Source organism: Capsicum annuum, chromosome 4 (assembly GCF_002878395.1).
Source record: "Capsicum annuum cultivar UCD-10X-F1 chromosome 4, UCD10Xv1.1, whole genome shotgun sequence".
Lineage (NCBI taxonomy): Eukaryota > Viridiplantae > Streptophyta > Magnoliopsida > Solanales > Solanaceae > Capsicum > Capsicum annuum.
The window spans coordinates 82522289-82547292 of record NC_061114.1 but is presented as its reverse complement, the minus strand read 5'-3'; the positions used below and the strand labels follow the sequence as shown (position 1 = coordinate 82547292).

The following is a 25004-nucleotide window of genomic DNA, read 5'->3' as shown; positions in this document are numbered from 1 at the left end:
CTAGGATAGGGATATACCTAGAAGCCTTGTTTGGTTCACTTGTAGGATGAAATCTTAATGCATCTAATTGGATTATTGCATCCTCTCTCAACAATATAGTTGTAATGTCCATTTAGGTAGAAGATTAGAGAATTGGGAGACCATGATCATACTCTAAACCCTGCGAATTAATAACCCGATAATTAACTAAACCATGATAAGAATAAAGATTTGTAAGATTGTTAAAAGTGTCTCAACCCTGGAATCCTCAATCATATTATTTACAAAATGGACTACATTGCTATTGTCACACTCTGTTATTTCTTTATTAATTAGCATATTACTTAAATATTCACAATCATCTTGATACTCTAAAACATTTAATACCTTCTTGTCAAAACTAAAAGTTAGCAGAATTACTAATTTAGTAGTCCTCATGGGTACGATATCCGACTCTATGAGTCACTATATTACTTGTACGATTGCGTGCACTTGCATATGCGATAGACTGGAGTGAAGTTTTTGGAGCCATTGTCGGGGACTAGTATAATTAGTGATTTTCTAAATATTTGGTTTTTGATAATAATTTTAAGTGTTAATGACTTGATCTTAGTGGCTGATTTTTATAGGATTAGTGAAGTACCGGACTGACAAGAGATATAGAGTTGGTAAAGCCTTATTCTGAACCAGAACATGAATTTTATCCAAGGCAAAAAGCTCACTATCCAATTCAGCAAGTTCAAATGGCGGAGCAAAGAGATCCTAATCTTATTGATCCAACTGATCCAAATGCTGCACCTGCTCCAGCTCCAGTAATTCCAGTTGCTCCATCTTGAGAAGAAGCCAGACCTATTCGTGAAGTGGAAATCCCACTTACGAACCATGCTACTTATTGCATTCATAAGCCAGAATTGGGAGGCCAGTTTGAATTGAAGAAAAATATGGTGCAACTGTTGTGTTTGCGTGGACAATTTGTAGGGCTCTCATATGAAGATCCACAACAGCACATACAAACTTTCTTGGAAATCAATGATACCTAAATTCTTACTGGTATATCTACTGATTATGTTAGACTGACTCTCTTCCCCTTTTATCTAATTGGGGAAACGAAGAGGTGGTTATATGTTGAACCACCAAACTCAATCACTTCCTGGGACTATCTGGCTCAAAATTTCCTTATTCGATTATTTCCATCTGGGAAGATAGCACACTTGAGAAGCGAGATTCTGAGTTTCAGGCAGAAAGAAGGAGAAAATAATTACCAAGCGTGGGAAAGATTTAAGGGTATGCTTAGAAATTGCCTTCATCATCATCAATCTACTAATGTACTGGTTCATACTTTCACAAAGGTTCTTAAGCCTAACTCCAAAATTCTCTTGGATTTAGCAGTAGGTGGGCAAGATCTTGAGAAGACTTATGATGAATTATATACACTGTTGAATTGGATTTAAAAAACGAATCCTGATTGGTATGCCGACTCAAGTTGTGCTCCTAAGAAGGTTGCAGGTGTGTTGGAGGGAGATCAGTTTACTACTTTATCAGCTCAGCAAGCAACACTACAAAATCAGATAACTAATTAGTTCAGTAGTATGAAGTTAGGGGTTACACAACCGGCAACCACAACTAATGTGGTTCAACAGTCTAATGTATGGTGTGAGATTTGTGGAAGCAGTGAGCATGCAGCGGATGCTTGTGCGACTAATCTAGAGTCTGTTGACTAAGTATGGAATGCTAATCATAAAGGAAAACAAAACTTTGGTAACACTTACAATTCAAACTGGCGAAATTATCCTAAATTCTCATGGGGTGGACATCAGGCACAAAATACAAATCAATCCTGTGGGCTAGTGAATCAAACTTAGTAGCAACAGGTTCAAGGGAATCATACCACACCTTAGACTAGAAATATTGAAGAGATGTTGAAGAATATTATGGCTACTCAGGCACAATTGGTAGCAGATGTGAAGAGCTAATCGATTATTACAAAGAACTTGGAGATGTAGATAGGTTAGATGGTAGGAGTGCAAAATGCCAGGCCTCAAGGTGGTTTGCCAAGTGATACTAAATCTCCTAACCAAGTAATGGAAATCACTTTGAGGAAAGGTAGAAAGCTCAATGAAGAACCTCCAAATACAACTAAGGAGGTACATGCGGAGTTGGTTCCTCAACAGGTAGATGACAAAGTTGTTAAAAATTTGAGAAAATTTGATTACTCTAAAACAAAAGTTGTTGAAAAGGTGAAGGTAACATAACACAACCCCGGGCTTTGTCATAATGGGCATCCAAAGTCCAACTAGGATCGGGGACCGCCCCTTGTTACCCAATCCAACCACCTATATCCAGCCTTAGATGAGCTGAATTTCAAACATATGACAAGATAGCATTATTGGTTTCATTAAGACTCTAGGATAAGGTCACAACCATGACCGACCCAACCCAGTCCAACCATGCCACCACAACCGCCTAACGATACAAAACCAAACCATAAACCATGGACCAGAGGGAAAACCAAAACATAATATTGAAATCAACCAAAAATGTAGTAGATGGAACAACCAACAATATCGTTCAATGATGTTAGCCCATCGACATATTCTAATGCCAAGACCGACACTAATACCGATCCCTCCCATACCACCCCAGAAGTACTACAAAGCCTTTATATGCAAGAATAAATAAACTAGGTTAGACATGCCCCCAACCATGGCCAAAACCATTATCCAAAATAAAAGAAAAGTGACAAAAACAATCCATAACATGAAGTGATGCCTTTTGAAAAGATAGGAGCTCGCTACTTCAGTCCAAATTATGATACCAAATTCGTGTGCTAAACAGGAGGAGTAAAATGGCTGATTCCTGCATATCGTGGGTATATAGCTACCAGTAGATAGGGTTAGCAAATGATCGCTAGCATGAATCTCAGGATAAGGATAAAATAATACTAGTTATAGATCCAAGTAAAACCATCCATAATGCATACAACCATACATGTATAAGTGCCAGGAAGGGGAATCGGGTTTAGCATGCATTAAAAAGCTTTACCTAGGCTGTGTATCTTTGCCATCCTAACCACCCATAGGCCATATCGTTTCAACTCCCCCTGCTGAAAGGGCTCCAGTGCGTGTAGCCACATGACCAGGGAATATACCATGGGATGACTATTACCTCCCGCAAAATAAAATGTGAGACACACATATGGTCATTAAGACCCCTAATATTTGCAACTATGAGTTTCTGATTTTGGTCCCCTTGGGACTGCCACCTTCCTTGAATTAGCTACTTACCCCACCATTAATGCCCAATTAAAACCATATCTAAATAATCGATTAACATTTATTAACCAAGGCCAATATAAGTGGTATCTTCATACCACCCCATTACTTGCTAGTAATATCATAGCCAAACCATTTAGGTTAAGGGGACCTTAGGTACCCTTCCATATACTATATTAAATCCACTTGGGGGACTTCCATCTTCTCAACAAGCATAACTATTTAGCCTTTATCCTTTTCAAACCATTTAAACCATGCATAAATCCTTTATCCTATTTAAAACATGCAGGAGTTCTAGATAAAGAAGTCAATGCAATAAACATATCTTTATAAGTATTTTATCAAACACCTTAGGGGCATAATATGACCAAAACCAATTCCAAAGATGATTAAATTATTACCATGAAATCCAATTGTCCAAATTAACCGTTAATGCATATAAAAGCATAATTAAAACCATAGAAAGTCATAACCAAGCATGTAATATCAAAACCACCAAATAATAGTTGAAAACCCTAATCTTGAAATAGTAAAACCATGAAAGCAATAATATAAATCATGCCTTTAGTTAAAATTACAATGAGGGAAAAGAATCTTGTCTTATACCAAAGATTTGATGGAAAGAAATCACCAATGAAGCCCTAAAGCAATCTGTAAGATGAAACCCGCGCCTTCTTGCTCCTAAAACTCTTGAGGGAATTATGAGATGTTTTGGAATATTTTCTAAGAGTCAATGAATCGAATAATAGGGTAAATAACCTCCAAAGTGTATTAGAAGTCGTGGGTCCTAGTTAGGGTAGGTAGAGAAATATCCAGGATACCCTCACTTAAATTCCTTAAAAACCCATCACAGGGGTACGACTGATCCACATGAGTCATACCCTTTTATACGATCGATATCCACAACTCATATCCAAGCCTCAAACCTTATCTCAAACACTATCTAGTATATAACTCATCCAACCAAGTCGTAACCTCAGCATACTATCCGTACCCATGACATGTGTCCCTAGAAGAATCAAAATACTAGGAAAATCAACACTGCCCACCATACGAGTCCTTGATACAACTTGTACCAATCCCTTACGAATCATGTCCCTAAGTTTTACCCATTCCAGTGACCAGAATCATCCCACCAACTAATACTAGTGAGCATATGATAGAACCATACCACTCATACCCCAGCATACGGATCGTACCCATGAGTTGTATTAGGTCTGGAGAACGGATTTTCAGGAAATTTTAGTCTCCCCCACTAGGAACATTTATCCCTGAATGACGGACAAGGTAGGGGTAACCACATAAAGTTATTTGCATTATCAAACATCCCTTCAACAAAGTTTGGAAACAAAGAGGTAAAGATGTTAATCTTTCCTTTAGCAAACTTAGAAAATAAAGATGTGTTCAAGACATATACCTTCTGTACAAATCCCAGGAGCAGAAAAAAATGCGGATACCTGGACTTCATGTCCTCTTCCGCTTCCCCAGTAGCTTCTTCCACCTTATGATTCTACCATAGAACCTTAACCTTAGACACATCTTTTGTACGCGACCGACAAACTTGCCTATCTAATATCTCAACCGGGACCTCTTCATAAGATAGAGAATTCGAGATACCTAATCCTTCCAAAGGAACAATCGAAAAAGGATCACCAAGACACTTCCTCAACATAGAAACATGAAAAACCGGATGAACCAAACTTAAGCTAGATTGAAACTCCAACTCATAAGTAACATTGCCAACTCTTTGCAAAACATACCAAGGACTGAGTTTCCCCTTTTTTCTAAACGCACCACTCCCATCATAGGATATATCTTGAGGAATGCCCTATCCCCGACCTCAAACTCTAAGTCTCTATGCCTAACATCCGCATAGGATTTTTGGCGACTTTCAGCAGCTTTAAGCCTATCCTGAATCACCTTAACCTTCTCCATCGCCTGATAAACCAAATCTTAACCAAACATGTCGACTTCTACAAGATAAAACCACCCAATAAGAGATCTACACCTCCTACATACAATGCCTCGAAAGGAGCTATGCCAACACTTAAATGATAACTATTGTTGTAAGCAAAATCCACCAAAGGTAGATGCTCAACCCAATTGCCACCAGAGTCAATCATATAGGACCTAAGCATATCTTTTAATATCAAAATAGTTCTCTCCACTTTCCAATCCGACTGTGGATGAAAAGAAACACTCAAACTAACTATGGTCCCCAACCCTTTTTGGAAAAACCACCAAAAATAGGACGTAAACTACATACCATGATCAGAGATAATTGAAAAAGGTACCCCATACAGTTTTACAATCTCCCAAAGAAACAACCTCACATAATCCTCCACCAAAAAGGTAGTCTGTAAGGCAAGAAATACGTAGACTTGGTTATCTTATCCATGATGATCCAAATCAAATCATACTATTTCTGAGATCGAGGAAAACCGATAACAAAATTCATATTGATCGCTTCCTACTTCCACTTGGGAAAATCAATTTCTTAATACAACCAACTAGGTCTGATGTTCTCAACCTTAACCAGTTGACACACCATACACTTGGCCAGAAAATCAGCCATATCTTTTTTAATGCTATTTCACTAATATATCTCCTTGAGATCATGATACATCTTAGTTGAGCTGGGATGAACAATATCGCACGACTCATGTGCCTCAGCTAAAACCTTTTTCCATAACCCATTGACATCAGGAACACACAACCTTCCTTGGTACCGTAAAGTATCATCACCACTAATCTCAAACACCATACCTTAGGCCCATCAATGTCACTCTTAGTTTTTATCAAGAGAGGATCCAACACTTGCTTCCCCTTAATCTCTACACCAAGAGATAATTGAACCACTTCTTACACTATTACGCCACCATCCTTAGAGTCCAAGAGACGAACTCCAAGATTAGGTAAGCGGTGAATATTCTTTACCAATTATGCTTGCCTTCCTCCACCTGAGCTAAACTACCCATGGATAACCTGTTAAGAGCATCAACAACTATAGTAGCCTTACCTGGGTGGTAGTGAAGACTCTTATCATAATCCTTGAGAAGCTAAAACTACCTCTTATGCTAGAGATTAATCTCTTTTTGAGTGAACATGTAGTGAAGACTTTTGGGATCAAAAAAGATATCCACGTGAACACCATACAAATAATGCCGCCATATTTTTAAAGCAAACACAACCACCAACAACTCCAAATCATGAGTAGGATAGTTCCTCTCATGTACCTTCAACTGCCTAGAAGCATAGGCAATCACCTCCCCATGATGCATTAAAACACAACCTAGCCCTACCCGAGATGCATCATAATAAACCACAAACCCATTATTGCCTTCCGGCAAGGTCAAGATTGGAGTCGAAGTCAACTTATCCTTCAACTTCTCAAAACTCTTTTCACAAGCATCCGACTAAAAAAACTTAACCTTCTTCTGAGTCAACTTAGTCAAAGGAGCAGCTATCGAAGAAAAGCTTTCCACAAACTGCCTATAATACTCGGCTAAACCCAAGAAACTTCGAGTATTGAGTGAAGTTGTGGGCCTTAGCTGCCTTTTCACTATAACAACCTTTTGTGGATCCACCATAATCCCTTCACTAGAAATAAAATAGCCCAGGAAGGTCACATCATTCAAGCAGAACTCAAACTAAGAGAGCTTGGCATACAACTATTTTTTTTAATGTCTGCAACACCACACAAAAGTGATTGGTATGATCAACCTCACTCTTTAAATAAACCAGAATATCATCAATAAACATAATAACGAAGAGATCCAAATACTGCCTGAACACTCTGTTCATTAAGTCTATAAAATGCTGCCAGAATATTAGTAGACTTAAATGACATCACCAAGGACTCAAAATGTCCATATCGAGCACGAAAAGCCATCTTAGGGATATCCACCTCCCTAATCTTAAGCTGATGGTACCCAAACTAAAGATCTATCTTAGAGAAGAACTTGGCACCTTAAAGCTGTTCAAATAAATCATCTATCCAAGAAAGAGGATACTTGTTCTTGATCATCACCTTCTTCAACTACCTATAGTCAATTCATATCTGAAGGGAACTATCCTTCTTGCGCACAAATAAAACTGGTGCACCCCATAGAGAAACACTAGGATGAATAATCCCCTTATCTAGAAGATCCATAAGTTGCTACTTGAGTTTCCTCAACTCAGTCGAAGCCATTTTATATGGAGGAATAGATATTGGATGAGTGTTCAAAATCAAATCAATACCAAACTCTATTTCCCTATCTGGAAGAACACCAGGAAGATCATCAAGAAAGATCTCTGGAAACTCATTAACCACAGGGATCGAAGTCAAAGAAGAAACTTTTGAGTTAGAATCTTTAACTGAGACCAAGTCATAAAGACAACCCTTAGAAATTAACCTCTAATATCTAAGATAAGAAATAAATCTCCTACTAGGAGCTAAGGAACCACCTTTCTATTTAATGACCGATTTACCAGGAAACTTAAAAATAACTCTACGGGTTCGCATAACAAGAATGTAACCAATCCATACCTAAAATTATATCAAAATCTACCATATCTAACTCAAATAGATCTACCAAGGTGTGTTTGCTACCAAAAGATAACACATACCATTATAGACTCTCATAGCAATAATTGAGTAACCTAATGGGGTAGAAATAGAAAAAGAATCTGAGATAACTTTAAGATCAAAACCAAAAGACAACTATATATGGAGTCACATAAGAAAGAGTGGACCCTGAATCAAGCAAACAATATACATCACAAAAAAAAAGCTGTAACGTACCAGTAATGACATTAGGTGATGCCTTAAATTCATGTTGGGACAGCAAAGCATACAACCTATTTCGACCAACACTAGAAATAGGAGCAGTAACAGAAAAAGATGCCACCCCACCAGGCATAGGAGCATAAAATGAAGCCACAAGATCGTTATTCCCCCCTGTAGCAACCTTATTAACCGGACAATCTCTGAGCCAATGGACTACCTAGCCACACTTGAAGCACTTATCCCTTCCTTCCTCACAATAACCCCAATAAGAACAACCACAAAATCGATAAAGAGGACACGAAAAAACTGAATGACCTTCGCTCACATGAGATTAGGCAACATATGCCAAAGAGTTGTCACCACCTTGATGACGCCTGTCTCTCGACTGATATGGAGCACTAGCAAAAAAAGAGCCTTAACTCCCCCACTTCTTTTTCTGCCACTTGGCACCATCCCTTCCACCTTGAGATTGAGTACCTCTCTGATCAGCTGACTAGCTCATCTTTCCCTGCCTATCCCCAAACTCTACTTGCTTTCTTTTTTTATCCTTAACCTATTGTATATGAAAAGTCAACCTCGAGATGTCCATATCTTTAATCAGCAAGGCAGTCTTGCTCTCAAGAATCAAATCTCTATTCAGCCCAGAAGAGAACTTCTATATTCGCGACCTCATATCAGCTACTAAATTAAGAGCATACCTTGATAGCTGATGAAACTTCAAAGCATATTCCTATACCGACATCCTTCCTTGTCAGAGTTTCACAAAATCCTTCATCTTAGCTTGCCTCAACTCTTAGGGAAAGAACCAATCCATGAAGGCATTAGAAAAGGCTTCCCATAATCCACCCTCTTCCATATCACCTTTATCCCTTTCCCACTCCTCATACCACTGATAAGCGATATTCTTGAGCTGATAATCCATAAAGTTAACCCCCTTGACATTAGTAGCCTACATTACTAAAAAATTTTTTTATCTCCTCCAAGAAGCCCTATGGATCCTTCTCTACCTTTAACCCAGTAAAAGTTGTAGGACCCATCTTTATAAATTGACCAACCCTTGTGGTTTCAACAGATAAAACACCATTTATACCCTGCTTAGCTTGAGCAGCAACTAGTTGGGCAATAACATGAATAGACTGATGAAATTTTGCGTTCATCACATTATACTGAGGAACCTGAGGAGAACTAGCCAGAATAGAAGGAACTCGAACACCATCAAGAATAAGATCATGAGATCAAAGTTGTACTCCAGACGTAGGATGTACCCTTTCCACATTATCCCAAGATAAGACAGAAGAATTTTACTATGTTTCAAATCTAGGAGGCATAATCTGAAAGATGAACAAATAAGGATTAAAGGTGATTCTAGGATTGATAAATCAAGCTTGAAGATAGAATACAAAGAAAGTGAAATATTCCTAAATGTCTTACAGTCTCTCTCCTATGAGTGTGACATGCTTCACACACCTAAAAGAGACTCTACTCGATACGACTTTGTGAACTTCCTAATTAACTATGAACCTACGCTCTAATACCAACTTGAACTGACCTGACCTCGGGCCTTGTCGTAATGGGCATCCCAAGTCCAACTAGGACCGAGGACCGCCCCCTGTTACCTAATCTAACCACCTATATCCAACCTTAGATGAGTTGAATTTCAAAAATATAACAAGATAGCATTATTGGTCTCATTAAGACTCTGGGATAGGGTCACAACTGTGACTGACCCAACCGAGTCTAAACAAACTCGCATAACTGCCCAACCATACCAAACCAAACCATAAACAATGGACTAATGGGAATACCAAAACATAATATGGAAATCAACCCCAAAATATAGTAGGATAGGACAACAAACAATATCATCCAATTATGTTATCCCACCAAACTATTCTAATGCCAAAGCCGACACCAATACTGATCCCACCCATACCAACCCCTATAAGTACCACAAAGCCTCTATCCACAAGAATAAACAAATCCAGTTAGGACATGCCCCCAACCATGGCCAAAACCAATATCCAAAATAAAAGAAAAGTGTCTAAAAAAATCCATAACATGAAATAATGCCTTCTGAAAGAATGAAAGATCACCACTTTAGCCCAAATGCTGATACCATATTTAAAACCTTTAACCGCGCTGTGTAGCTTTGTCGTCCTAACTACCCATGGGTCATATGGGTTCAGCTCCCCCTGCTGAAAGGGCTTCAGTGTGTATAGTTGCATGACCAGGGAACATCCTATAGAATGACTAGTACATCCCTTAAAATAAAATATGACACACGCATATAGTCATCAAGACCCATTATATCGACAACAATAAGTTTCCACTTTTGGTGCCCCCGGGACTGCCACCTTCCATGGCTTAGCTACACACCTCGCCATTAATCCCTAATTAAAATCAAGTCTAAATAATCCATTTACTATTTATTAACCAAAGCCAATATTAGTGGTATCGACATACCAACCCATTACTTGCAAGTAATATCCATAACAAACCATTTAGGTTATGGGGACCATAGGTGCCCTTTCATATACCTTATTAAATCCACTTGGGAGACTTCTATGTTCTCTAAAAGAATAACCATTTACCCTTTAGAATTTTTAAACCATTTAAACCATGCATACATCCTTTATCCAATTTAAAATATGCAAGAGTTCCATTAAAAGAAGTCAATGGAATGAACATATCTTCACAAGCATTTTATCAAATACTCTAGGGGCATAATATGACCAAAACCAATTCCAAAGACTATTAAACCATTACCATGCAATCTAACTATCAAAATCAACCGTTAATGCATATAAAAGAATAATAAAATTCATATAAAACTATAACCAAGCATATAATATCAAAACCCCTAAATAATAGTTAAAAACCATAATCATGAAATAGTAAAACAATGAAATCAATCATATAAACAATGAATTTAGTTGAAATTATAATAAGGGAAGAGAATCATGCCTTATACAAATGATTTGATGAAAAGAAATCACCAAAGCAAACCGCAAAGCAATCTGTAAGATAAAACCTTAGCCTTCTTGCCCCAAAAGCTCTTGAGAGAATTGTGAGATGATTTTGAATGGTTTATAAATGTTAATGAATAGAATAATAGGTTAAATAATCTCCAAAGTACATTAGAAGTTGCAGGTCCTAGTTAGGGTAAGTGGGAAATGTCCAAAATACCCCCACTTAAATCCCTTAAAAATCTATCAGAGGGATACAACTGACCCATATGAGTCGTACCCTCTTATACGATCGGTATCTATCACTCGTATATAAGACTCAACCCTTGGATCAAACATTGTCCAGTATATGACTCACCCAACCAAGTCTTAACTTCAGCATACGATCCATACCTATGACCCATATTCTTGGTAGAATAAAATACTAGGAGAATCAACACTGCTCACCATACGAGTCCTTGATATGACTTGTAACAATCTGTTATGACCTATGCCCCTAAGTCATACCCATTTTAGTGACCAAAACCATCCCACCATCTAATACTAGTCAGTATACGACAGGACCATACCTCTCGTACCCCAGCATATGAATGACACCTATGACTTATATTAGGTCCAGAGAATGGATTTCTAGGAAATTTTCTATGGGTTAAAGCCCAGGATATTTCAAAAGGAGATACCACCAACACCTTTCCCACAGAGTCTCAGAAAATTAAAGGAGGATGCATGCTTCAAAAAATTCTTTGATATATTCAGAGAACTTCACATTAACCTTCCTATTTTAGATGTTTTATAAGGAATGCCCAAGTACACTAAGCGCTTGAAGGATATAGTCACTAACAAAGTTAAGTTGTAGGATGTTGAGATAGTAGCACTCATTAAGAAGTGTAGTTTTGTGGTGATAAAGAAGATGACCAAAAATCTCAAAGACCCTGGGAGCTTCATGCTCCTTATTTAAATTAGCAACGGTGAGGTGGTATACACACTTAGTGATTAGGGGAAAGCATTAATGTTCTTACCCTTTTCTTGTTCAACACTATGGGTTTAGGGAATTCGAGACTGAGCTTTGTGATACTTCAATTGGTGGATCGGACCCTAGCCCATCCTGAAGGAATCATAGAGGATGTTCTTATCAAGGTTAGTAAGTTTATTATTCCTACTGATTTTATTGTTTTAGATTTTTAGGCAAATAAAAAAGTACTAGTCATCTTGGGACATCCATTTTTGGCGATGGGAGGATCATTGATAGATGTGAGAGAGGGCACACTTACAATGAGACTAGATGATAAAGAGGTAGTTTTCAAAGTTTACATTTATGCATGATTATAGTGATTGAAGGGGATAAGTATGGGGTGGGCGAGTTTATTCCACCAAATACCTCTTCATACTTCCTCATTGAGTTGCCTAAGCCACAAATATCCTATCCCAGACTGATACAGATTGATAAGCCTAAAATGGCTATTATTGAGAGAGCCGTTGACCTTGAGAGTTCACACTCAATAGGTAAGAAAAAAAAAGATGTCCTCTAAGTAGGAGGAAGAGGATGATGGAAAATGAGTAAGCATGATGTGGGTCATGCCGCAACACTAAACACTACCAAAAATTTTCTATTTTCCATCAGCTCGTGTAGTTGAAATGTAGTTGAAAAATAAGGCATGTTTGACTACTTGCCAACTATTTAGTGGTAGTCGGAAAAAAGCTTGTCGAAAAATTATTTTCGACTACTACTGTCGAAAAATGATAATATTATTTTTTTTCAAACAAATATAGTGAGAAAATAATAAAATTATTTTGCTTTTCTTAAACAACTGTAGTCGAAATTTAAAAATTACAAATACAACCAAAACTTAAAAATTCAACCACTTTGAAACATTCAAAACAAACAATGAGTCAAATAGTTTAAACATTTCAAGACAAGTTTAAGTCAGAACGTCACAATCCAATACAAACACTAATTCTAATCATTTAACTCTAAATGTCACAATCATAAACAAGAACCCAAAAATACAATCTAATCATCTGATTCACTATCTTCCTAATCCTCAAATACTTGAGGCATATGTTTCTTTACTAACGCGTCAAACTTAGCAAATATGGCACCACTAAATGCACACTGTTGTGTCAAGTCTTTAATTTTATTTTTCATTGCTTCCATTTCTTCCGTATTTTTACAAAATAGAACTGGAGTTGGACATTATTGGGGAAGAACAACTCAAGGATTGGTTAACTCCAAGCCCATAGGTTTTACCTTTCTTTGGACCACCTACCACAACTGTCTATATTCTAGTCATATCAGCAGGCGATGGTTGGACCATGGTACCATCCTTTTCAACAGGTTGGGTTTGACGCCAATCTTCAATGCTTTTTTGAAATCCTTCCTGAAATAAAAATAATTGTCATTATGTAAACAAGCTAAGTTGAATAATAAGAAAACAATATATATAAAAGTTATTATCTCACATATACAGCCTTAGCACGCGGTTCCTACTTTTTCTTCTTATGCGTCTCTTCGAAGACCTTACTAAGAAGTATATCTACTCTCCTATTTAAGAATTTCTATAAAATTTTACCCCTATAAATTTCAATGTAAAAGTTCAGCTATTAAGCACGTTTCCCATTTTAATACCAGCAAACTACACATTAGTTACTGAAACTACTAGACATCTAAGATACTTCTAACATGATGCATTTTTCTGATAAATAGGAACATAGTAAAACCAATAAAAAATGAACAAAAGATGTATCGCATGCCCTATCCAATCATCACTCTTACTTAATAAGACTAGTACTACATTCCTAGAAAGTCAAGTGTTATGATAACTGAAGCACAAACAAACATATTATTCATACTATTGATAAGAAAGTAGGTACAATACTAAGAAGTTATGCAATAACATTAATTTAATTAGAGGGCTATAAAATTAGTTTCCAATCTCCCCACTGCCCAGTGCCCATGAGATCTATATTAAACATAAGTAATTAGACAGATCATTAAGTTAAAAAAATAATTTAATTATTTCCTTTTTACATTATGAACTTAGTTATTGTTCCCTACTATTATTTTAATCAAAAGTAATTAGCTATAGTACAAATTTTTTAAAAGGCACTATTATCTCTTTACTATACTGATATAGACATGGCCACATGAAATAACTACTAAGTCACCTTAACTTCATTCACTAGAATAATACTTTCAAATTCGATATTTCTAATATTTTGTTTTTATAATTTGATAATCAAAAATTAAAAGTAGATATTAAACAAAGTTTGGTTCTAAATCAAATTTTGGTATCCCCATTTCAAATTACTTGGTATGTTTGCTTATCATTTATGTATACGCAAATTCTGCTATCTAGAAGCTTTAATTTTTCTTTCTAACATCTAGAACACATAGGAAAGTAAACAACAGTTTAAACTCATTATCAAAAAGCCATAGAGAGGTGGTCATAAGATGTCATATCATCAAAGAAAGAAGTACAAATCAAGAGATATAAATAAATACACCAAAGAGACTTCTTAGCCTAGGATTCGTGAAGCAGCAAATGGTACCAGATAGTTCTAGATAAGGAAATGCCCATATTTTACCCGATATATAGAAATTATCCTAACAATATGAACACAATAAAATATTTTAACTAATCTATAGCTATTATTAGTGATATTCTAACACTGAAATGAACCTTTTGTTTCAGTCTCTATAATGATATCATTATAACTAGTTCAACAATCTAGCTTAGCATAATATAATGGCAACCAGTCCATTCTCATAACAATACTGAATTCAACATAACTGAAATATAATACATGAGTATCATAGAAAACTAGCACTGCATTCGCTGGATTATGTTTCAGCGGTCATTTCAAATGAAACTTACTGCTATCACACAACTTTCAGATACATATCAGTTGTATCATCACCCAGACTAGTTACAACAACAATAACCACATACCTAGAATTCACATATCAGTTGTTTCCATGCATGGTCACTCATTTTTAAACAGTCTTGCTAAAGCCCAAGCTGCCCGTTTCCTTATCCACTATTGCACATTTTAGTGAGGTGCCTACTTGTTATTCATAAGCTCCAAAGGATGACTGTTACCATCATGTGATAGATGAGGAATTATTGTATATAACAAAATAAAAGCAACCTATGAATACACCTATGTCCAAAATGTCTTAATATCTCATAAAATTCCCAGACAGAAGAAAAACACTCATCTTGTCTCTGCCTAATGTATATACCTAATATCGTATAAAGGTCAAAATAACTTTTAACACCATTTTCTTGAAATTAACCTATTTATTCAATAGAAAGAAGACAAATAATTAAGTCATAGGAATTGATAGGCATGTGCACAAACCTTAGATGTTATATCTGAATTAATATTCTCATTCATGGAAATATATCGAGAAACTTTATTTGCTTTTGTTCTACCTATATTCAAACCCTTTTAAGATTATTATGCATCATATAAGCATTAAAACTAAAGAAAACTAGAAAGGCATGGATGAAATAGATAAACTTCGAGTTCTACATTTTTGGACCTATTGATATGTAAGGAAGTAATGGAATATAAATAAAAATAGGGATTAAGTCACAAAATAGATAACTAGCAGTAGAATCTCACAAACCTATTGATAAGAAAGGGGATGAATGACCACACCACTGACTTCCAAGAAGTAGTTGGGAGTAGTGGAATGGAAATCCTGAATCTGAAGGAAACACAAAAAGACATGTCATATAGACAGCTCGATATTGATGCCAATGGTATTATTTGTATCACGGCTACTAATAAGGGTACAGGAAAAAAATAAGAAATCACTATAACTGGTGCGAGTTCTTTGCCCAAAGATGAGGTACACTCATCAGAGATGTTATTTCCCATGTTGATTAGGGAATATTCTTTTGATATTTCTATTTTACTTATAACTACCATATTATCAAGTATATTAGTGTGATTAAATGCCTGACAAGATACAAATTGCATTCCCTATTCTTTCCTCACACCATGATAAAGTATTGTACAATAGTTTAAGTGGATTGTTAAGTTGGGTGTTAAGATCTATGTGAATAGTGATTGCTAGATAGATTCATAGCTAATTTCAATATAATCTACTTAAGCAGGATTCTAAATCTTAATTAATGGTATATATTTGCAAAAAAAAAGGCATAATTCAAGTGTTAATAACTGATTAATGATATAGAACTGGGATATTAATATAACCATAGCTGCAAAAAATATGAAGCAATAGGATTTAACAAAAAGCATACCAGAAGTTAAATTTAGGGAGGCGGTGAACAAAAAAGAGAAACTTGTTAATTTTTATTTAATCCAATCCCCATATATATATATATATATATATATATTCTCAATTCCCATTCACCTATAATTATTATAACATCATGACTAACATAAAAAGAATAAAGTCGACCCACTGAGAAGTCTTCATAAACTAGCATATGAATTATGCTTTAGAAGTTGTATGTGAATATCAAAAGGGTGGTGACTAACATCTGCAATCTCTACCCAAGCAAACCAAAATTCATGAGTCCAAGACACATCCTCTAAAATATAGAAGATCCACTCTAGAATTATTCCATCGACTATAGGTCGAACCATGCTAAATAGCCGGATATACTTCTCTCATTGAGTAGACTTTGAAAGTCCAATGAAAACTTAAAATAAAGATTAGAAGTATTTGGAACTAATACAGACCATCCCTCGAAGATCCATCAAAGTCAGTCTCTCTAACCTGAAGAAAAACTGATCCAATAGACAGTGTGTTGACCTAATAATCTTATCGATAATATTTTCACTGAAACAAAGCCTTAAAATAGAGAATAGCTAAAGTCTTAAACCCGAGCTGAACTACTCGACCCTGATTTCCCATATTGATCTCACTAGTGAATAAATATTCTTTCATAAAATTTATCACAAATCTCAGTCCATTGGAGAAAAAATTCCTTGAGAATTTCATAACCCAAAACAAACTCACCTCCAAACCAATCATGTACTCGATGGTTCCCAGATGAGTTATACCATAGGTTAAACATATGATTAGACAAATCCATAACATAACTATGAAGGTATGAGAACTGTAAAAAATCCTATTTGATATCCATATTTTAAGTAACATAGAAACATGGTGGAGGACTATCTAAATATGGAGAGTGTGTAAGAGAGAAAGAGGGAGAAAGATCATACCACCAGTGTTTTGATGGAGGAAGGCAACCACTACTGCTTCAATAGAGGAAAGAAACCACTACTGCTTCAATGGAGGAAGCTCTAATTTTTCTTAGAGAGGGAGATAGAGAGAGAGAGAGGCAGTGAAGTGAAAGAGCGAAGGACCACTACAGTTTTATGTATATATATTTTAAATAATAGTTATTTATTTAGTAATTATATGTAAAAGTTGAATATATTTACCAACATGGGTTGTTGTGTAGTGGATGAGACTGCTCCACCCTTAACCACAGGCCGAGGATTCGACCCTAGGTATGGAGAAAATTCTGTTGGGAGTGCTGCAACCTTAATGGGCCCTGCAACGCGCGATCCGAATTAGTAGGGGCTCCAATGTGGGCACCGAACACAGGATGAGAAACCAAAAAAGAGTTAAATATATTTAATTACTCAATGACTACAGTAGTCGGACACATTTAATATATTAATAGAGAAGCTTTATTGTAATGTATTTAGGAATATATTTATTTTATTGTTAAATATTTCGATTAAATTAGCCAGAAATCTAATTAATAATATATTTAATTAATTATTAATTTTATGTGTAAGGATATGATTATATATGAAGTCATATATTTATTTAGTTATTAGTATTCCCGACTATAGTAGTCAAAAATATATATTTAACAGTTTATTTTACTTACTTTTTAAATTTTGTAAAAAGGCTGATTATACATTTAGTAATATATTTATTTAATTATTTTTTTTTTTACTATAGTGGTCGGATATATATTTAATTAATTATTAATTTTATTTAGTTATTAGTATTTTTGACTATAGTAGTAGGAAATACATATTTAAAAATTTATTTAAATAATTATTTAATTTTTATATAAGGGACTAATTATATATTTAGTAATATATTTATTTAATTATTTATATTTTTGACTATAATGGTCGGATATATATTAAATTTATTATTAATTTTATTTAGTTATTAGTATTCCAACTACAGTAGTCGAAAACATATATTTACTAATTTATTTAAATAAATACTTTATTTAATTATTTATATTTTGGACTACTATAGTTAGAATATATGTTTTTTAGAATTTGTCGCCAAATATTATGACTGTTTTTGTAACAAATAGTATTGGAAAAATATTTTATAAAAAATAAGAATAATAAAGTAAGGTCTCCGAATGAGGTATTCAAAAATTTCCTACTGAAGTAGTCGGAAATTTCCAACTGAAGTAGTCGGAAATTTTTGACTAATTTTTTTCAGTTGAAAAATGTCAAATTTCTGGTAGTGAAATTAGGCGTTGCATGGGAGGCAACCCAAGTTAAGGTAGATTTTATTTTAGGTATGTTTAGCTCTTACTTCATGTAATTTTTATTTTTGTTGAGTCATAGGTTAATGGAAAGTCTGAGTACCAGAAAACCTGAGCTAAGGAGCATTACGAAGATTGCTGTGGGGTCCCTAGACCCTCTTGATGTATAAAGATGCTGCTAGCTAGACCTAGAGGCCTCAGAGAGTATTTCTATTTCTACTTTGAAGTATACTTTTGGGACAAAGTAGATTTTTAAGTCTGGAAGAGTGGAAATTTCCATTTTAGCCCATTTTAGACTATTTATGTTACAATGAACTTGTTTTGGCCCTAGTCCTCCTTGGACATTGTGCACCTCAATATAGAAAAATCACTTAAATTGAGGGTGGCTATCATAGGGGTGTATAATGTAAAGTGGTTATGAATAAGGGTAGCAATTTTTTGTTTTAAGTGGGATATTCTTATTCGTGCTATGTGTGATTGCATGATGCAAGTGTTTTTTTTGTAAAAGCATGTTGATTATATGAATTACTACTTTTTAGACTCCTATTCTCTTGGTTATGACTCTTGTACTTGTTGGATTAATGTTGAATTCATCTTAAAAGTGTGATGTATTAAAGTGCTTAGGGAAGATAGTCACTATTCCTAATCAAAATAGTTCCTAGACTTCCCTTAGCCTACATTACAATCCATAAAGACCTATTTGATGTTGCTCCTTAACATTCTAATATTAGTGGTGTATTACACTAAGGGCAAGCTTATGGTTCATCTGGTGTAACTTATGAATTCATTGTAAGAGTGAGCGTAATTTGATTCTTGTACCTAATTTGTAATAAATTACATTTATGTGAGCGAGTTTGGGAAACTCTCTTGTGGTAAGGGAACATATTTGATGATAGTTTGGTGATTTATATGATGTCTATGATTGATCAATATGTATGAGTTTTCCAACTGGGTGAGTCAATTCTTGAGGCTAGGATGTTCTGTAGTAGTATTCTTGAATTGTCAATTGTGTTTGTAACATGATCAGTATAGAAACTTGCATTCTATGTAGTCATTGTAGCACTAGCTTGAGTGTCTTGATTGTAGTAGAAGTGTGGAGTCACCTCATGTTATGATTCTTAGAGTAAAGATTTGTTCGAGGACTAACAAGGCTTTAAGTGTGGGGTGATGATCTGAGGTGGATTTATGCACCCTAGTGTTGTTACACAGGCTTATATAGTCTTTTTTTGAGAACTACTTGTGTGATTAATGAGTGAATGATGATATAATTAATCATCTAAGAGTTTACATACTTGAATACAATGTTTATGGTGTCTTGCAAATGAGTTTGTACTCAATTTGGTCACATAGAGTTCAAATGAGAAAACTAGTGTTACTAGTTTGAGCTAGGTGTTATTCTAGTTGATCTCGATGGATTCTAGTGAGTGCAATGAGTTCCTAAGGTTATTATTGTATAATTATTAGTGAAATTTTTTTTTATTGTATTAAATATTCAATTGGATCAAGCCAAGAGTCAAATAATAAGTTAAAGATAAAAAAGGGCAAAACTAGTTCTTCGCTTAAGTTTCTAGTTCATTCTCTTGAAAGTTGTATTGTTTTGAGCTCTAATCCGTGGTGTTTGATGCTATAGTATGGTTGGTGAGTCTATTTTTATGGTATATAGATGATACACAAGCTGTAAATCAAGTGGAAACAATACTACAAGGCTTGGGATGGAAGGACATAGATATGGCTTATAAGATGACTTTCCAGTGTGTCACCCTAATGAAGGGGCGTCGCGCACCCTAGTCCCTGGAATAAGAGGGACGTATCACCCCCCTAGTCCTATGGAATATAAGGGGAAGAGCACACCCTAGCCCAAAAATGTCTAAATTATCCTCCGATAAATAGGATACTTGAACTGGATGTTATACACCTTGGATGACTTTGAAACTTGGAGGGAGGCTAGAAAACACGTCAATAAGGTTTTTTCTTCTTTTACCTTAGTTTGTTTATGGATTTTATCTTGTATTCATCTATGGTTACTATGACTATGTCCATGAGTGGCTAAACACCTTTGTCCTAGGGTTGAGGCCGAAAACATGATTACACTTTGATATTTTTAGAATGGTTTATTATTGAATTATTGTATGGGTTATTCTTAATGTCTTGTGCTTACTATTTTGATTATTTCCCACCATTAATATATATATATATATATATATATATATATTTCTTTTTAAATTCGGGAGGAGAATCATAGGTTATATCAAAGAGTTTAAGGGGCAAGGTTCTATTGTTTTATAAAATAAAGGATTTGAATTAGCATCTAGGATAGGGATATACCTAGAAACCTTGTTTGGTTCACCTTTAGCATGACATCTTAATGCATCTAATTAGATTATTGCATACCCGTTCAATGATGTAGTTGTAATATCTATTTAGGTAAAAGATTAAAGGATCGGGAGACCATAATCATACTCTAAACCATGCTAATCAATAACCCGATAATCAACTAAACACAATAATAATAGAGATTTGTGAGATCATTGAAAGTGTCCCAACCTTGTAATTGTCAATCATATTATTTACAACTTTGCCTACATTGTTATTGTCACACTATGTTATTTCTTTATTAATTTATTACTTAAATCTTCACAATCATCTTGATACTCTGAAACACTTAATACCTTCTTATCAACACTAAAAGTTAGTAGAATTACTAGTTTAGTAGTCCTCGTGGGTACGATATCCGAATCTCTGAGTCACTATAGTACTTGTACGATCGCATGCACTTACATATGCGATAGTCCGCAGTCACCATATTAAAATAAGGTTTCCATAATTTCCCTTATATTGAATTCGCTACTTATAAGTGTAGTGTAGGTGATTAGTATTCAAAGTGATATATTTTATTCAAGATAGGTCATCCGCCATTCAGTGAGACACATTGGGCCATCACCCCATTCAAAGTGGCATGTTATATTCAATATATATCATTCGCCTTTCAATGAGATATGTTGGGCCATTATCCCATTCAAAATGGCATGTTACATTGAAGATGCCAATCCGTCTTTCAATGAAACATATTGGGATATCACCCCATTCAAAGTGACACATTACATTCAAGATAGGTTGTCCGCCTTTCAATAAGACATGTTGGTCCATCACCGTATTCAAAGTGGCATGTTACATTTAAGATAGGTCGTGTTGGGCCGTCACCTGATTCAAAGTGTCACATTACATACAAGATAGGTCATCCACTTTTCAGTGAGACATGTTGGGGGTCACCCTTTCAAAGTGGCACATTATATTCAATATAGGTCATCCTTATATGAATAAGACATATTAGGCCATCACCCTATTCAAAGTGGCATGTTATATTCAAGATAGGTCATCCGCCTTTCTATGAGACACGATGGGCCGCCACCCCATTCAAAGTGGCATATTACATTCAAGATAGGTCATTTACATTTTATTGATACACCTTGGGTTGTCATCCCATTAAAAGTTGCATGATATTTTAAAAATAGGTTGTGCAAATTGGTTCATCAACGATCTCTGCATAAAATGTTCAAAAAGGTTTGTAACAAATTATGTTTGTATCATGCTATATTTACCAGTAACTATTTTGTTTGAGAAATTTTCCAGAGCATCAGAAAGAATTAAATTCTCAAATCAAAATTGAAGATGTGGACGACTCTAAATATGATGCAGTACAGCGTGGAACTTTTTCTTAGTAGTAAACTAGGGCATAGTCTAAAGAGGAATATCAAACTCTTTGGATGAAAGTTGAAGGACGATTACACTACCATCAAACCATAACTCTATTAGAAGGCATGTTGGGTATTTTAGGATGTTGTGGTTTCAGTTTCACTTTTAGGACATTTCTAAACTCATACTGGAAGTAACCTTCTCTTTTCTTCAAATCCAGGTGATAACATACTCAGAGTTTTGGAAATTATGTCTAGGTAAATTCTTGCCTATAGATATGAAAGATACCACATTAATGGTTAAGAAGTTACCAACATCTTTTACTTAACCCAATTGACTTTTCACTCATTCAAAGAAAAAGGTCGTTTAAAATAAAAGACTATCTTTTCTACCAATTGAGTCAAACTACAAGTAGTCATATTTCCTAAATCATTGGGATATGTGGTTGGGCTTTATGTTGAAAAATCGACTTCATTCCATCCTCTCCCCGATCCTCTTATTCCCTAGCCTTTCGGTTTCACCAAAATTCAAAAATTGGGACAACTTATAAATTCTTTGAAAAACGTCCATTAATATCAAGCTTTATAAACTACAAGTGGCATGAATTCTCATGTAGCCTGAGATATATAGGAAACTCGATACCTGGGTCAAGCCATAACTCCATGAAACTCATGCAAAAACAAACCCTTTTGAGAATTGAATTTGTGGTCTAATAAAAATTATGCATGTCAAACTCCCTTTGTCCAGTGTTACTTGGATTCGCCCTATCCAAAGGGGGAGCGCAGTTGTTGACACCTAATTTTTACCCTCCATGACATACTTTAATTCTGAGTTTCTTTGATTTTAAATAAAATCACCATATTTATTTTATCTGAATAATTTTTTTAAAAAATATTTATCTACGTAATTTTGTCACTATAAGTAGCTTTTATATATTTTAGTATCCGTCTATATGAGATCGTATAATTTTGTTACTTAAATAATTATTTTATGAAAAAATTTAATTATAATCAGGGGTTAGTTTAATTATAATCGGGGGTTATCTTAAAAATTAATTCAAATAGATAAAATCCTGATTTAAAAATAATTTTTCCTCAAAAAGGATTTATTTGTAAAAAAAAATTTAGTTTAATTTTATTTAGTCAAGAAACTCTGGATTAAATTGGTACTTAAAATTCATGTCGGATTATGATTCAATTTAGTCAAATCATTAAATATAGCCTGAAATGCAATTGGCCAATTGACTTGCAGTTTGGCCAAAAATTAAATGGGGTTGGCTAAATCCTAATCTAATTGGGGTTATTTACAAAAATAACCCCAAAATAATCTAATTTACCCATTCCACCAAAGCCAACAGACCCAACCCACTTCCTATTTTTACTTTAGCCTAACAATACCAATGCAATGCAACCCAACTCCTCAGCCATCCCAATAACCCTTTACCCGACCCACCTTATAACTCTCTTTTCTTTAACATCATACAACACCCAACTTCAGTCAACACCAATCAACTATAATATCAAACATCAGTAACTTCATCCAAATACAAACACCGATAATGTAACAATACAGTATCAACAACAATGACAGACAATATCCAAACACCGACAACTTCAACCAATAATGACCCCACATCTAGCTCAGCTAAAAAGACATTGTTCTTAAACTGTTTGAAATTTTTAAATTTGAAACTCAAATCCATACCAAATAGTATGAATTCCATCTTAACAAACCTTACCCCATTCTTGAAATTGAAATTCTCTAATGAATTTCAAAAAATGCCCTTGAATTTTTCTATCCCACACCACTACTTCATCACGAATTTAGGATTTTGGATTTCTATATAAATCCTTCCTATTCACTCTTCAGATGGTGTTGGAGAAAGAGGATTAATTTGCTGAGAATCCCAATTGAAAGGAATTTTGCTAAAAATAAAAAATAATCGAGCTAAATCCTTATAAGACCATTGGGCTTAGGATTTCAGCTAGAGAATTTAATTTTGAGTTACGATGGTATGAAAATAATTCGACAATCTCGAAGTACCCATTTGTATCCCTCATCTTTTGCTCATCTCATTTTGGTTGATGCAGTGTTAGTCCTTATTGTTATAGTATCTCATTTAGATTTTAGTATATTTTTTAGTCTGATGGTGGATTTATTGTTGTAGTTTCTAGGCCGCGTTGCAATATGTTTTGTTATTTGTAATGTCTGGTAGTATGAATCTCACTGGTTGGAAATAAAGTATTATCGAATAAAGGTCCTGAACATCATGTCAAACTTGTATCTCTTAGTGCCTGGTTTTCTTTTCTTTTCTACCATATTTAGTTGAATATTCACTATTGGGATTGGCCTACTCCTAAAACATGTCGCTAAAACTATGAAACTTAATAGTTTAAGTGTATTTGTCAACTTAAATATATCCGTTAATACTCAATTGTATTGTTTTAATTTGTTCTTTTTGTCGTTCTTTTCTAAATTTGACGAATAGCTAAATCTATAGTAATTTAACTAATGTAGCTGATTGTATGTTAATTCTTTGAAATCTAATTGTCGTGATTAGTTAGAGGATTCTGTGTGTTCCATGCTTCTTTTAATCTTAATCATATAGCTCTTTGTTGCTTATCCTTTGTTTAAATAACAGGAATTTGATATTGGTTCAGTAAATTTCTAACTATGTCTATGATATTTATACACCTTAGAAGTTGTGCTATATTTTTAGCACATATAAATTATATGTAGCTTCAGATTGTTTTATTTATGTACTTAAGATTTTTATGTGCATTTTTTTTAGAGTGATAGTGTTTTGGCA

At 34.8% G+C, this 25004-nt stretch overlaps 1 non-coding gene across 1 annotated transcript; it reads right to left on the bottom strand.

Annotated features, from left to right (window-relative positions):
* Positions 1-1187: 1187 nt before the first annotated feature.
* LOC124898227 lies at positions 1188-1294 on the bottom strand. Its single transcript, XR_007055203.1, has one exon. It is a non-coding gene; the product is annotated as a small nucleolar RNA R71 (small nucleolar RNA).
* Between the last annotated feature and the right edge of the window lie 23710 nt (positions 1295-25004).